Source organism: Myxine glutinosa, chromosome 5 (genome assembly GCF_964187855.1).
Source record: "Myxine glutinosa chromosome 5, kmMyxGlut1.1, whole genome shotgun sequence".
Lineage (NCBI taxonomy): Eukaryota > Metazoa > Chordata > Myxini > Myxiniformes > Myxinidae > Myxine > Myxine glutinosa.
In genome coordinates this window covers 164870692-164882778 of record NC_136265.1, presented here as the reverse complement: position 1 = coordinate 164882778, position 12087 = coordinate 164870692, and the positions used below count along the sequence as shown (strand labels likewise).

Genomic DNA, 12087 nt, shown 5'->3' with positions numbered 1-12087 from the left:
CAGCGGGGAGTGACACGCCCTCGGCTCGTTGGCTCCGCCCCAGATGGGAGCGGTCCGCCGCTTCTATTGGGTGCGGGGGGTTACCGGGCTCCGCCCTTGACGAGGAGCTGACAGCGAGCCCCTACGTGGTAACCCCGTCGAGCACATGTTCGATGGCGGCTAACCAAGCCGGAGTGAGGACGCACACTCCCCGCGCCGCCGCCGCCGTTGTTGTTGCTGTTGCTGTTGTTGTTGTTGTTGCTGAACCGTGAGGAAAAGCTGCGGGGAGGTATTGGGAGGTCCTAAACTTCCTAACGGTGCCATACAATCACATTCTGGTGCAACGAAGAGTCAGAATTAATGGAAACGAGTCCTTAACTGACATAGACTAAGAATAACTAGCAAGATGTCCTATAGTTGTCTACGTGAGATGCGGTGGACCTGGATGCGACATTTAATGGGGGAAATAGGGGAAGGTCGGGTCTACAGAGTGTTGTTTACAGAAAATGGGACGAGGGAATGGGGAATTGGGGATAGTTGGGAAGTACTGAGGAAATAGGGGAATATTTACAAGCGGATATGGATGGATGCCAATCTCATATCCGCAACATTGCACCCTTCTCTACCTCGGGGCGTCCCGACCCGATAAATTTTTACCTATGTTAGTGTGGCACTTAGATGTAGTTCCCTCTACTATTAACTCAACCCTGAGTGCGACAGTTTTACAGATGTTCACAAATGAGTAAATATGTCCCCCTGCGACGTTGCACCCTTCTCCTCACAGAAACACACCCACAGGATAACCGAATCGCGGAAAGAATCCTCAAACTAAACATACAGCCGGTAGGGAGCATTATTTATACAAGACTGATATTTACACTACGATCCAGGACCTGTTCTTTGAGGAACACATGCAGATGTTATGCATAGAGAGAGAGCACGCATGCCAGCATCGATACACCAACCCACGAGTGCTCTGTGGCCTTACGGCCTTTAATAATGTGCAGAGCACCCCATCCAAGCACCAAAAGCACCACCCCATCATGTACAGTCAGCACCATCCGGTGCACCAATAAAGTGTTCATAGTCACCGGTGGTGTCGCAGCCGACCGATGTTCTGCCGCTGGTCTTGCCTTCTTGGAGTGCCTTGGCCTTCTGGCTTCTTTAGAAATAATGAAAGGCACCAACCGCGTCCATTTCTAAACTGTGGCCGTCAGGGGTGCCAACTATAAGTGGTTCACCTGTATGGCATAGGTGCCACGTTGACCCAGAGGTCCATCAACGGGTGGTGCTTGCCCGCAAAAGACTGCGGTCCATTGTGGGCGGCCACAAAAATTGCGGTCCATATGGTGTATCGATCCAGGCAGCAAGCAGCGAAAGTACAGGCCCACAACTGCGGAGCCAGCACCTCTCTCTCCTCTCTCTCTGCCCCAAAGCCAGATCCTCGGAGGTGGGAGACAAAAGAAACAAGTGAGTAAGGTGGTAAGGGCGCAAAAGTGCACGCAACACCAGGTAATGCACACTAGGGGCACATGGGAACCAGGTGAGACAGGTACGTTCCTGCCGTACGCCCCCCCCTCCCCCACCAGGTAACCTACATTGCCCCTCCCTTACCCCTTACTGTATCCACAAAACACAACACTACCCATAAACATCTACTTTACACATCAACAAACGTCCCTACTGTCTTCCCCGTTCCTCCCATAAACCAAATTTGTCTTCTCTCCCTCCTAACCAATCAAATTTGCCATTTCCAACTCAACATCAAAATTTGCCATCACCAATTCATCATCAGTCCCTCCTAAGGAGGGAGAGATGGAATCACCCCAATGTCTCATCCACGTCGTGATGCGTCTCACAAATCCACACAGCAATTCTCCTTTCCTGCAACACAAAACAAAGAAAACACAGGTGTGGAGTCATCATCATCACCACAGGTAAGTGGCTGCGTATGGTGCGACAGGTTCATCAATCCTAACTATTTCCTAAATGACTTTAACAACTTTTCATTACCCGGGGTCTTTCCCTGCCAATCCATTGGCCAACTTACACTATGGGTTCTAAAAACCAATTCCCATTGAACAAACTGTGGTGCTTCTCAATTTGGGGTCTCACTCCCCCGATTCATCTCCCGGTGCCTTCGCACAATTTCTGGGCTGTGACGTGTAGCTCTCCCAGCAGGTCTACCCACCTGCACACCTCCACCACTGTAGTTGCCACCCGAGCTTACCTGCTCCTCACCCTAACCTAACTAACTGGGGAAGGCCCTCTCGCACTCTCACCCCCTCAGTGCCCTCTCTGGCACGGGCTGCCCGATCCACACCCGGGATCCTCAGGCACCCACTGACACTAACGGCTCCCAGAGCCCACCTGCGGCCTCACCTGGCCGACATCCTCACAGTGCTGGAGTGCCCAAACCAACTACACACACTAACAGGCTACACGCCCAGCCATTTCCACAACACTAATGCACTCATCCACAATACCATTCTGCTACCGCACCACAAATGCCAATATCCAACCACAATTTACCTATACCCTCTACCTAACACTTACACTACCCGCCCCGGGTACTCGTGAAAGGGGCCACTCTTCCCCCATCCACACCTTCGCACCATGCACACCACTCCGTACCACTTACTCCAGGTATTCCACACACCTGTACTTGCACACCTGTGCTCTCACACCTGGTGCCGCCTGCACCCTTCTCTCCCCCAAGCGCATTCGCGCTGATCCACAACACCCACTACTCATACACTGCTCCACACACCTGTCCAGTTCTCACACAGCATCATCTCATCTAACTACTCCCCTCTGAAACTTGCGCTTCCCAGTCGTCCCTTTAAACTATTGCGCTCCCACGTCATTATCATCCACACTAAACTACCTGCGTCCCCACTACAGGTATCCTTGTCACTAACTAACCTTAACGTTACCTAATGTCATCTTCTAGGTCCCTACACACAATATATCCTAACCCACCCGGGCTAGTTTTCACTGCCATACACCCCATAAACTATAGCGCATTTGCCCCCACCATGGGAAGGGTGGCAGGGATGCCACCCTTACCCACCGTCATACGGCGCGAGTGGGACCTTGTGGGACCACCTCGTATGCGAGTCGTTGCCCGTTTGCCGGACCCCGTGCGTCGCCCCTTGCGGGGTCAGCGCGGGGCCGAACCGGCCGGGCCCCCACAGTACATTACCCCCAAGGGGCTCTCGTGCCTCCCCTGTCCCTCTAAAAACTACCCCTGTTGGTGTCGATGCATGGGTCACACTTCCGCAACCCGCTACCCATTCCATACCACCACAACCTTGCTCACCCACACCTCGCACCTCTCCCATCACCGGACCCTCTTGCTCGCACCCTCGTTCCATACCCTCCGGACCAGCCATACACCTCACTCTTGGCCTCTCACGAACCTCCGGGTCTATCTCGACCCCCAAGCTTATTAAATCACCTGGCGCATCATACGCACGACCATATTGGTCACCACTTACACCGGGTCCTCTTTCTCTTCGCTTCTCCTCCATCACCTGCGAATCCCTCATCCGGTTAATGAGCACATCATCACGATCCGAACACAGACTTTGGACCAATTCTTTTACTTCCTCCTTTATCTCTTTCTTATCCTCTCTCCGTCGCTTCTTAATTTCGCTCACCCCTTCTTCCACTTCTTCTAATTTCTGCTTCACCTCCTTCATCTCCTCGTGCGCCCCTTTAAGTTCTTCCTCTAACTCCACTTAATTTTTTTCTATGTGCTCCCGCACCTCCCGCTCTTTAACCTCCATCACCTCTACCACCTTGTTCATTTTCCTCGTCAGGTCCTCATGTACCGTCTGACACTCTTTTTTAATTACCCCTACGTCCTTTTTCATCTCCTTCTGTGTCGATTTTAAACCCTCTATTACCGCTGTGTTCTTCTTTACCTGGTCCCCCAACTCCTTTTGTCCCACTGTCAGTTGTTCTACTCCCAGCGTCAACTCCTCTATGCCACCTTGCAATTTTACAGTCCCCTTTCTCACCTCCTTCTCCATGCGCTCCTTACAGTGCCTCACCTCCTCGCGCACTCCTCCGACCTCCTCACTCACACCTCTTCTGATCTCTTCTCTCATCACTTGCATCTCCTGCCCAGATGCCACCCTCATCTGCTCCATTTCCTCCCTGTGAGCATCCAATTTAGTTTCTACCCCCATTCTGACCCCCTCTATCTGCTGCCCCATTTTTTAAACTTCCCTTTCCGCTTGGTCCCTCATGTCCCTCAATTTGCCTTCCATACTGTTTTCTAACCCCTCTAACCCATTTTTCACTCCCTCTATCTGATTCTCCTGGGCAGCCATTCTATTTTCCACCCCCATTAACCCATGTTTCACCCCTTCTATCCCATTGTCTAACCCCTCTAATTTCTTGTCTAATCCCTCACCGGTACCCCTCGCTTCGTCCCTCATTACCCCCAATTGCTCACTCTGAGCCCTCGCTTCGTCCCTCATTACCCCCATTTGGCCCTCCAATCGCTCACCCAATCGCTCACTATCAGCCCTCATTTGCTCACTATTAGCCCTCATATCGTCCTTCTGCAGGTTGAGGGACGCCTGCATTTGCGCCATAAATTGCTCCATGAGGGCCTGCATTTGGGCCATCCCTCCCACTTGTGCAGCGGGTGCGGCCGCCGCAGCCATGTGCGAGGCGCCATTTTGCGAACCTGCCGCCCTCACTGCTTCGCTCTCCTCTTTTTTTTTTTTTTTTTTTTTTTTTTTTGTATACAAGATCGAGGCTCGTGAAAGAGCGAACATTAATCACACAGAAAGACAAACCGACACATAAAACATATAACATCGGGAGCGGTAGACAAGATGGGGAGAGAGGGGGAAGGACACAAACACAACATTTGAGAGCAGGGACCGAGAGACATGGAGACATCGAGAGATCTGAGAGAGGGCGAGGGCTTTGGGGGGGGGGGGCATGGGAAGGGGGCGGTGGGAGAGGTATAAAACATCTTGTCCCTCAATTTGGTCCTGGATCGACCCTGCCTCACTCTCCTCTACCGGAACCCAGCCGTCTTGATCCGCCATAGCGCGACTTTCAAAATTCGGGTTTTTATTTTTGTAAAACAAAATCAAATTTCGCCGTTAATAATTTCGAGCACGTGAAGCGCGCTTCGGGTCCAATCCCACTTCCCGACACCAATTGTTACGGACACGGCTGATTAAGATGTTATGATGGGCCGAGCGGAATGGCCGCCGTGTTCGCACAGTTTACCCGATTCCACCCGACGTTGACCAAATCGCGCTATGCTAAATCAATGAAGGAAAGGACACAACGGCTGGGATAAATGAAACGACACAAGGGGTACAGTTCTCAAGACCTCCGGAGGAGGATATAATTGGTGATGCAGAAAAGGGGTAGATTACAAGGCAAGAGGTAAAGCACAGAAAAGATGGGCACTTAGACACAGTCTTATCTTATCCCCGACAGACCACAGACAAACGGAACAAGACTGACTTACACAGGGATTGATGGCAGGGAAGGACAGGCAGTCGATAGCACAAGGTGCACCTTGGCTCAGGGACAGGATACAGCTCGGTCCAGTCCAGAGATTCGGGGAGGTATCGCAGCGCTCGGAGGTGGCGTCTTCTCTCTCCAAGCTGAGGGCGCATCTGACGTCACCTCCCTCTTCCTGCGCATGCTCAGCGGGGAGTGACACGCCCTCGGCTTGTTGGCTCCACCCCAGATGGGAGCGGTCCGCCGCTTCTATTGGGTGCGGGGGGTTACCGGGCTCCGCCCTTGATGAGGAGCTGACAGCGAGCCCCTACGTGGTAACCCCGTCGAGCACATGTTCGATGGCGGCTAACCAAGCCGGAGTGAGGACGCGCACTCCCCGCGCCGCCGCCGTTGTTGTTGCTGTTGTTGTTGTTGTTGTTGCTGAACCGTGAGGAAAAGCTGCGGGGAGGTATTGGGAGGTCCTAAACTTCCTAACGGTGCCATACAATCACATTCTGGTGCAACGAAGAGTCAGAATTAATGGAAACGAGTCCTTAACTGACATAGACTAAGAATAACTAGCAAGATGTCCTATAGTTGTCTACGTGAGATGCGGTGGACCTGGATGCGACATTTAATGGGGGAAATAGGGGAAGGTCGGGTCTACAGAGTGTTGTTTACAGAAAATGGGACTAGGGAATGGGGAATTGGGGATAGTTGGGAAGTACTGAGGAAATAGGGGAATATTTACAAGCGGATATGGATGGATGCCAATCTCATATCCGCAACAATATATATATATGTACATACAGACTTGGCATTTAATATGGAATATTTTTTTTGTGGGGGTGAACTTACTTTTCAAGATGACATAGAACCAAAAGTTCATTAGAATTATGTTGACATTATTCTAGATTTTGTTAATGTGACCTTTAAAATAAACAAAAACCACATTTGACATTTTGAAGCAAATAAATTGATCCTTGAAAGTGATGTAAACTGATATCGAACTCAATTCATGGACGGTACTGTGTTAAACTTCTGTTTAATTGTGCATTGTCATCTTGGAAGACAAAGTTTCCTCGAAAGGCTGCACGAGCAAATGGAAGCCATGTTTCTTCCAGAATGGCCCTGTACTTGAACTGGTTCAGGTTTCCATTCAGAACAACCAGGTCAGTTTTGCCCCCTGCATGAAAAGCAGCCCAAACGGTCACCCCACCACCTCCAGCTTGGAATCTTGGCACTATACATTCTTCGTTGTGGGCTTCATGCACTTGTCTGCGCACTCGGACGCGGCCATCTTGACAATAGACCAGAAATCTAGACTCGTCACTGAAGGTCACGTGATTCCAGTTTCCTGGCTGCCATTGACGGTGCTCTCTGGCCCACTGCAATCGGCGCTGGCTGTGTTGTCTGGTCAGGCGTGGCTTTCTCAGGGGATGCCTGGCACGATAGCCTGCTTGAACCAGTCATTGGTTGACTCGCCTTCTGGATACAGGCACATTTGTCAGTTGCTGCCACTCAGCCCTAAGCCGATTAGCTGACTTGGTACGGCCATTGCAGACTAACCGGTGCAGCTGGCGATCATCCCTCCTTGCGGTTCTGCGGGGATGTCCTGGCCTCGGTATTGGAGTTGGGACACCCCTCTGAGCATTTCGTTTCAAGATCTTTGACACCTGACCTTGAGTGATGCCATACTTCCGAGCAATAGCACGCTGTTTCATTCCAGAATTTCGTAAAGCCACCACTCCATGACAAACAGCATTGTCACGTTGACGGACTATCTCCAGAGGAAGCGGTAATAACTTTTGTAGATGTGCAGCAGTTGTTTTCCACTAATACAGAATGCAGCAACCCTTATTTACCTGATTGTGAAGCCAATCATCAAATGTACCTGTCCTTACATTTTGTCACGCCACCTGTGATATAATCCTGTTATTCACTTCTTGCTGCGAAAGACAATCAGTGACATGGTTCTTTCAACAAAGACATCACCGAAGCGTAAAAGAAACTCACCAGATTGATATCCTGAGTTCAGAAAGTAAACCCAAGTCAAGAAAAAAAAAATATTCCATATTAAATGCCAAGTCTGTATATCTATATATATATATATATATATATATATATATATATATATATATATATATATATATATATATATATATATATATATATATATATATATATATATATATATATATATATATTTATATATATATATATATATATATATATATACATATATATATATATATATATATATATATATATATATATATATATATATATATATATATATATATATATATATATATATATATATACAGTGGTACCTCGGCTTACGAGTTTAATCCGTTCCGTGACGGAGCTCGTAAGCCAAATCGCTCGTAAGTCAAAGCAAATTTTCCCATTCAAATGCATTGAAATGCTATTAATCCGTTCCAGCCTCAAAAAAAAAACACCAATTTTTTTTGTTAGGTGCTTTTAAATAACAAAAATGTACTTTATAAATAACAAATAATGTATAAACAAGCACGACCTCGTATATACTGTACATAATACAAGAGAATGTAAAGAAATAAACTGGTTTTATTAAGCAGAGGAGAAGAGCATGCCAGGTGAGGTGTGCGTGTTGTCGACTTGGCGAGGCAGTACGATCGTACTCCTTCTACGATATGTACGATTTTGAAGCAGAAGGAGTCCATAAAGGCTATAACGCCAGCCAAGGGCGTTACGATTATTTCAAAGCTCCGGACCTCTATCCATGAAGATATGGAGAAGTTGTTGTTTGTGTGGTTGAAGGAGAAGCAGCTCGCAGGAGATACCGTGACCGAGAGCATCATGTGTTTGAAAAGATTGAAACTCGGATATCGAGCACGGACCACGAGGTGTTTTTTCTTTTTTCTTAATCTCGGTTTCAGTGAACTTTTGCTCTGTGCTCACGTGTACTGTACCTGTACCTGTAATGGTACGTCAGAGGATGGCACCTGTTGTCATCATATTAAGTGCAAGATGTTCTGCATCGTAAGTTGGTACACCGTGGTCTTTCGGCGGTGTTTAAGCCGGCCGTCTTGGCTTCTGTCACCATTGGCATTGAGTCTTTCGATGTAGGTAGGTCGTTGTGTGCCGGTGCCTTGGCCGAATTCCTTCATTGCTGCATTGTTAGCTCACCTGGTTTTTTATACCACATCTTTGGTTATCGGACCAGCGAATGACGTCATCTCCAAAGTATGGCTTATTCTCACTTGTCTTGGACGATCTTCTACTTCTAGCCTTCCACCGTGCATTTGGTGTCCACTGTACTTACTGTACAGTGCCTGGTAAAATTGATGTAATGGGTTTTTGACCGTCAACGCCATGAACCGTCATGAACCGTCATGAACCGTCATGAACCGTCAACGCCATGAACCGCTAACACTCAAAAGCCCATTTATCGCGCCTTATAAAGCAAAACGCAAACCGAAAGCCATGCCTCTCAAGCGAGGCGTGCTTCCGTGGTCACGTGATCCACAGGTGTAGCTCATTATACCCGCACGCGCGACACGCTTTGGCGGTCACGTGACCAGCCACTCTGGAGGCGGGGATCCCCGCCGATGACGTCACCGGCTGGAGCAAGGAGATTCCTCGCTCATGTATTTCGACGATTGCGTGTTTTATATCCAAGCAGAGATGCTTTCACGGCAAGATAACCGCGTGACCGGAACCGGAAGCCACAACCGGAAAATTCAAAAAAATTAATTTTTGAGCTCGTACATCGGATCTCGGCTCGTATCCCAAAGCAACAAACCGCCCGAGCGACGGCTCGTATCCCGAAAAACTCGTACGTTGGGGCACTCGTAAGCCGAGGTACCACTGTATATATATATATATATATATATATATATATATATATATATATATATATATATATGTGTGTATATATTGTTGCGGATTTGAGAATCCTGTGTTATTGTAAATACCACCCTCTGTAAATGTAATGATTCTTGTAAATACCTCTGTTTCATGTAAAGATCAAAGGTCGTCCTTTTAGTTAGTCCATCGCACACACGTAGAGAACCATAGAACCTCTCTATAGTTATTTCTTTATTATGTGTATTAGTTAACGCTCTGTTTTCCACTAGTTGACATTGCATTGCACCAAATGAAATAAGATATATCCCCTACAATATCGCCGTGGACTACAAAGCGGCGTTTCGCCACCGTTGCATTGGGTGGGGTTATTGGCATCATCATCGCCCCAAAACCTCCATTACGCACGTGGTCAAGCCTCGGAGAAGAAGGGGGAGGAGCTACATTATGGGCGTGGCCCGCACCTCGTCATCAAGGGTGGAGCCCCGAACGACCAACCACAAATCAGTGGGTATGGCTTGGTAGGGCGTGTCATATAACTCGCGGCGCGACGCCCCCACCTCAGATGATTGAGGGAGTGAGATGATTGAGGGAGTCAGATGAGCGAGGGAGCACGAAGGCAGTTTCTGTCAGAAAGGCGCTTGAGTTGGTGAAGAGAGACGTGCAACCTGCGGGAGTACGAGTGAGGGAGACGCTGTTTCCAACCAACCTTGCCACGCCAAGCACCGACGCGCTGCTGCGAACATCCCGGTGTTGTGGACCCGAGGGTGGAGAGTCGGCGGCTGCTCGCTCCCGGCCCGGCCGTTCTCCTGCGTCCAGCTGAACCTTCCTCTCCTTCCAGCCATTCATTCCTGCTTCATTCCCATTCGTGTAAGTCTGACTGTCGTCTGTTTGTCTGTGTTGTCTGGGTTTAAGTTAAGCCTGTATAGATAAGCTAGAATTGCACTGTCTTCTTTCTCTTCTGTAATTATTTTCATATCTTTCCTTCTCCCTTGGTTTCTTTGATTTGTACATAATTAGTAATAAATTCCTGTTCTTCCTACCTTTGCCTTCTTTCCTTCACATCCGTTCGTTTTAGAGGTTTCCACATTGAACACCTGTGGCACGATTTGGCCAACGCTCAGAATCGGGTTGAGTCTTTGCTAATGGTTCGAACCGCGGGCTGCTAAAAACCGCTCGGCAAATAACATCTTGCCCGTGGTCTCGAGCGAAGTTGCCCACCTGCCTTGTGGAGGGATTGCCGGAGGTGTACGGGAATCCCTTGACCAATCACTTCGGGCAATTCCGCCCCACAAGGGAGCGGGGTAGCTTCAGGATCCTAGACGGCCAGTGCAAGTAGAAGGGGGATTAACACCCCCCTCCCCCCCCCCCCCCCCCCCCGCTAAGGGGAGCGCCGTACTCCGTTTCCGCAACAATATGTATCTATATATGTATATATATATATATATATGTATAATGTATATACAGTAGTGACCCCTAATTCCGAACGCCCCTCATCTCGAACTACTCTAATTTCGAACCGTAAATTCGAGAAAATTTTGTCCCTAATTCCGAATGTATTTCTATAACCGAACCGCCAACATAGCGTTAGCGTCGTTCATATTTCCCGCCGCGAGCGTCGTTCATATTTGCAGCCGCGAGCGTCGTTCATATTTGCAGCCGCGAGCGTCGTTCATATTTCCCGCGCATCTTCACGCAGCATCACCCACGCCTGCTCCCGCATGCACAACCCGGAAGTCGCTTTGTTCTTTCAGTTCGTCGGTTGTACTAGTTCTGGCAGCATCTCTCGTGTGTTCGTCGCAAGTTTACCTCGTGTTTTCACCTTGATTTGTGCTTTTTTTCTTTGAAGATAACCCTTACCCATTCACCATGGCACCTAAGAAGAGCAGTGAAGGCAATAAGAATAAGAGGAAGGCGGTGAGAGCGACAATTGAGGTGAAGAAACAACTTATCGCTAAGCATGAGGGCGGTATGCGTGTGATGGATCTCGCTGCTATGTTCGAGATGCCGAAATCGACCGTGTGTACGATTTTGAAAAATAAGGAAGTGATTAAAGCAGCTGATGTGGCAAAAGGTGTTACGACTCTGACCCCTAGGAGATCGAAGTTTATGGAGGAGATGGAAAAACTCCTCTTAGTTTGGATAAATGAGAAACAGTTGGTTGGTGCTGCCATCTCTGAGGGCATTATCTGTGAGAAAGCGAAGCTCCTGCACGGTGACCTTATAAAAGACTTGCCTGGAAGTAGTGCTGATGGTGATGAGTTTAAGGCTAGTAGGGGGTGGTTTGAAAAGTTTAAGAGAAGAAGTGGGATCCACAGTGTTATGCATGGAGAGGCTGCTAGTTCGAATAAGGATGGAGCAGCAGACTTTGTGAATAAATTTAGTGCGTTTGTGAACACTGAGGGGTATGTGGCACAACAGGTGTTCAATTGTGATGAGACAGGCCTCTTCTGGAAAAAGATGCCAAGGAGGACCTACATAACGAAGGAAGAGAAGTCTGTACCAGGCCATAAGCCAATGAAAGATAGGCTTACTCTCTTGTTGTGTGCTAATGCTAGTAGTGGGGCGGCTTAGCCCAAATATTCAAAAGAATTGTGCATTTTGTGATACAAGCACCAAATTTGGCATAAATGTACATTAATATGTTGCGAACATTTTCAGATATTGGGCCACTTGAAATTCCGTAATTTTTTTTTTCAAATTTTTTCAAATTTCGTAATTTCAAATTTTTCGGGTGACACCGTCACAATTTCGGTCTTCGAGGCCAGCCGATAGGCA

General features: G+C 48.2%; 1 protein-coding gene across 3 annotated transcripts in view; it reads left to right on the top strand.

Moving 5' to 3' along the window:
• LOC137426793 (uncharacterized) overlaps positions 1-12087 on the top strand; it is a 132773-nt gene that overhangs the window by 87098 nt on the left and 33588 nt on the right. For 2 of the 3 annotated variants that reach the window (XR_010984402.2, XR_010984403.2), the window contains exon 6: positions 11159-11244. The exons of the other annotated variant lie outside the window; for it this stretch is intronic. The gene's annotated coding sequence lies outside the window, so the exon portion shown is untranslated. The remainder of the gene's footprint in view (positions 1-11158; positions 11245-12087) is intronic. 3 annotated transcript variants of the gene reach the window in all.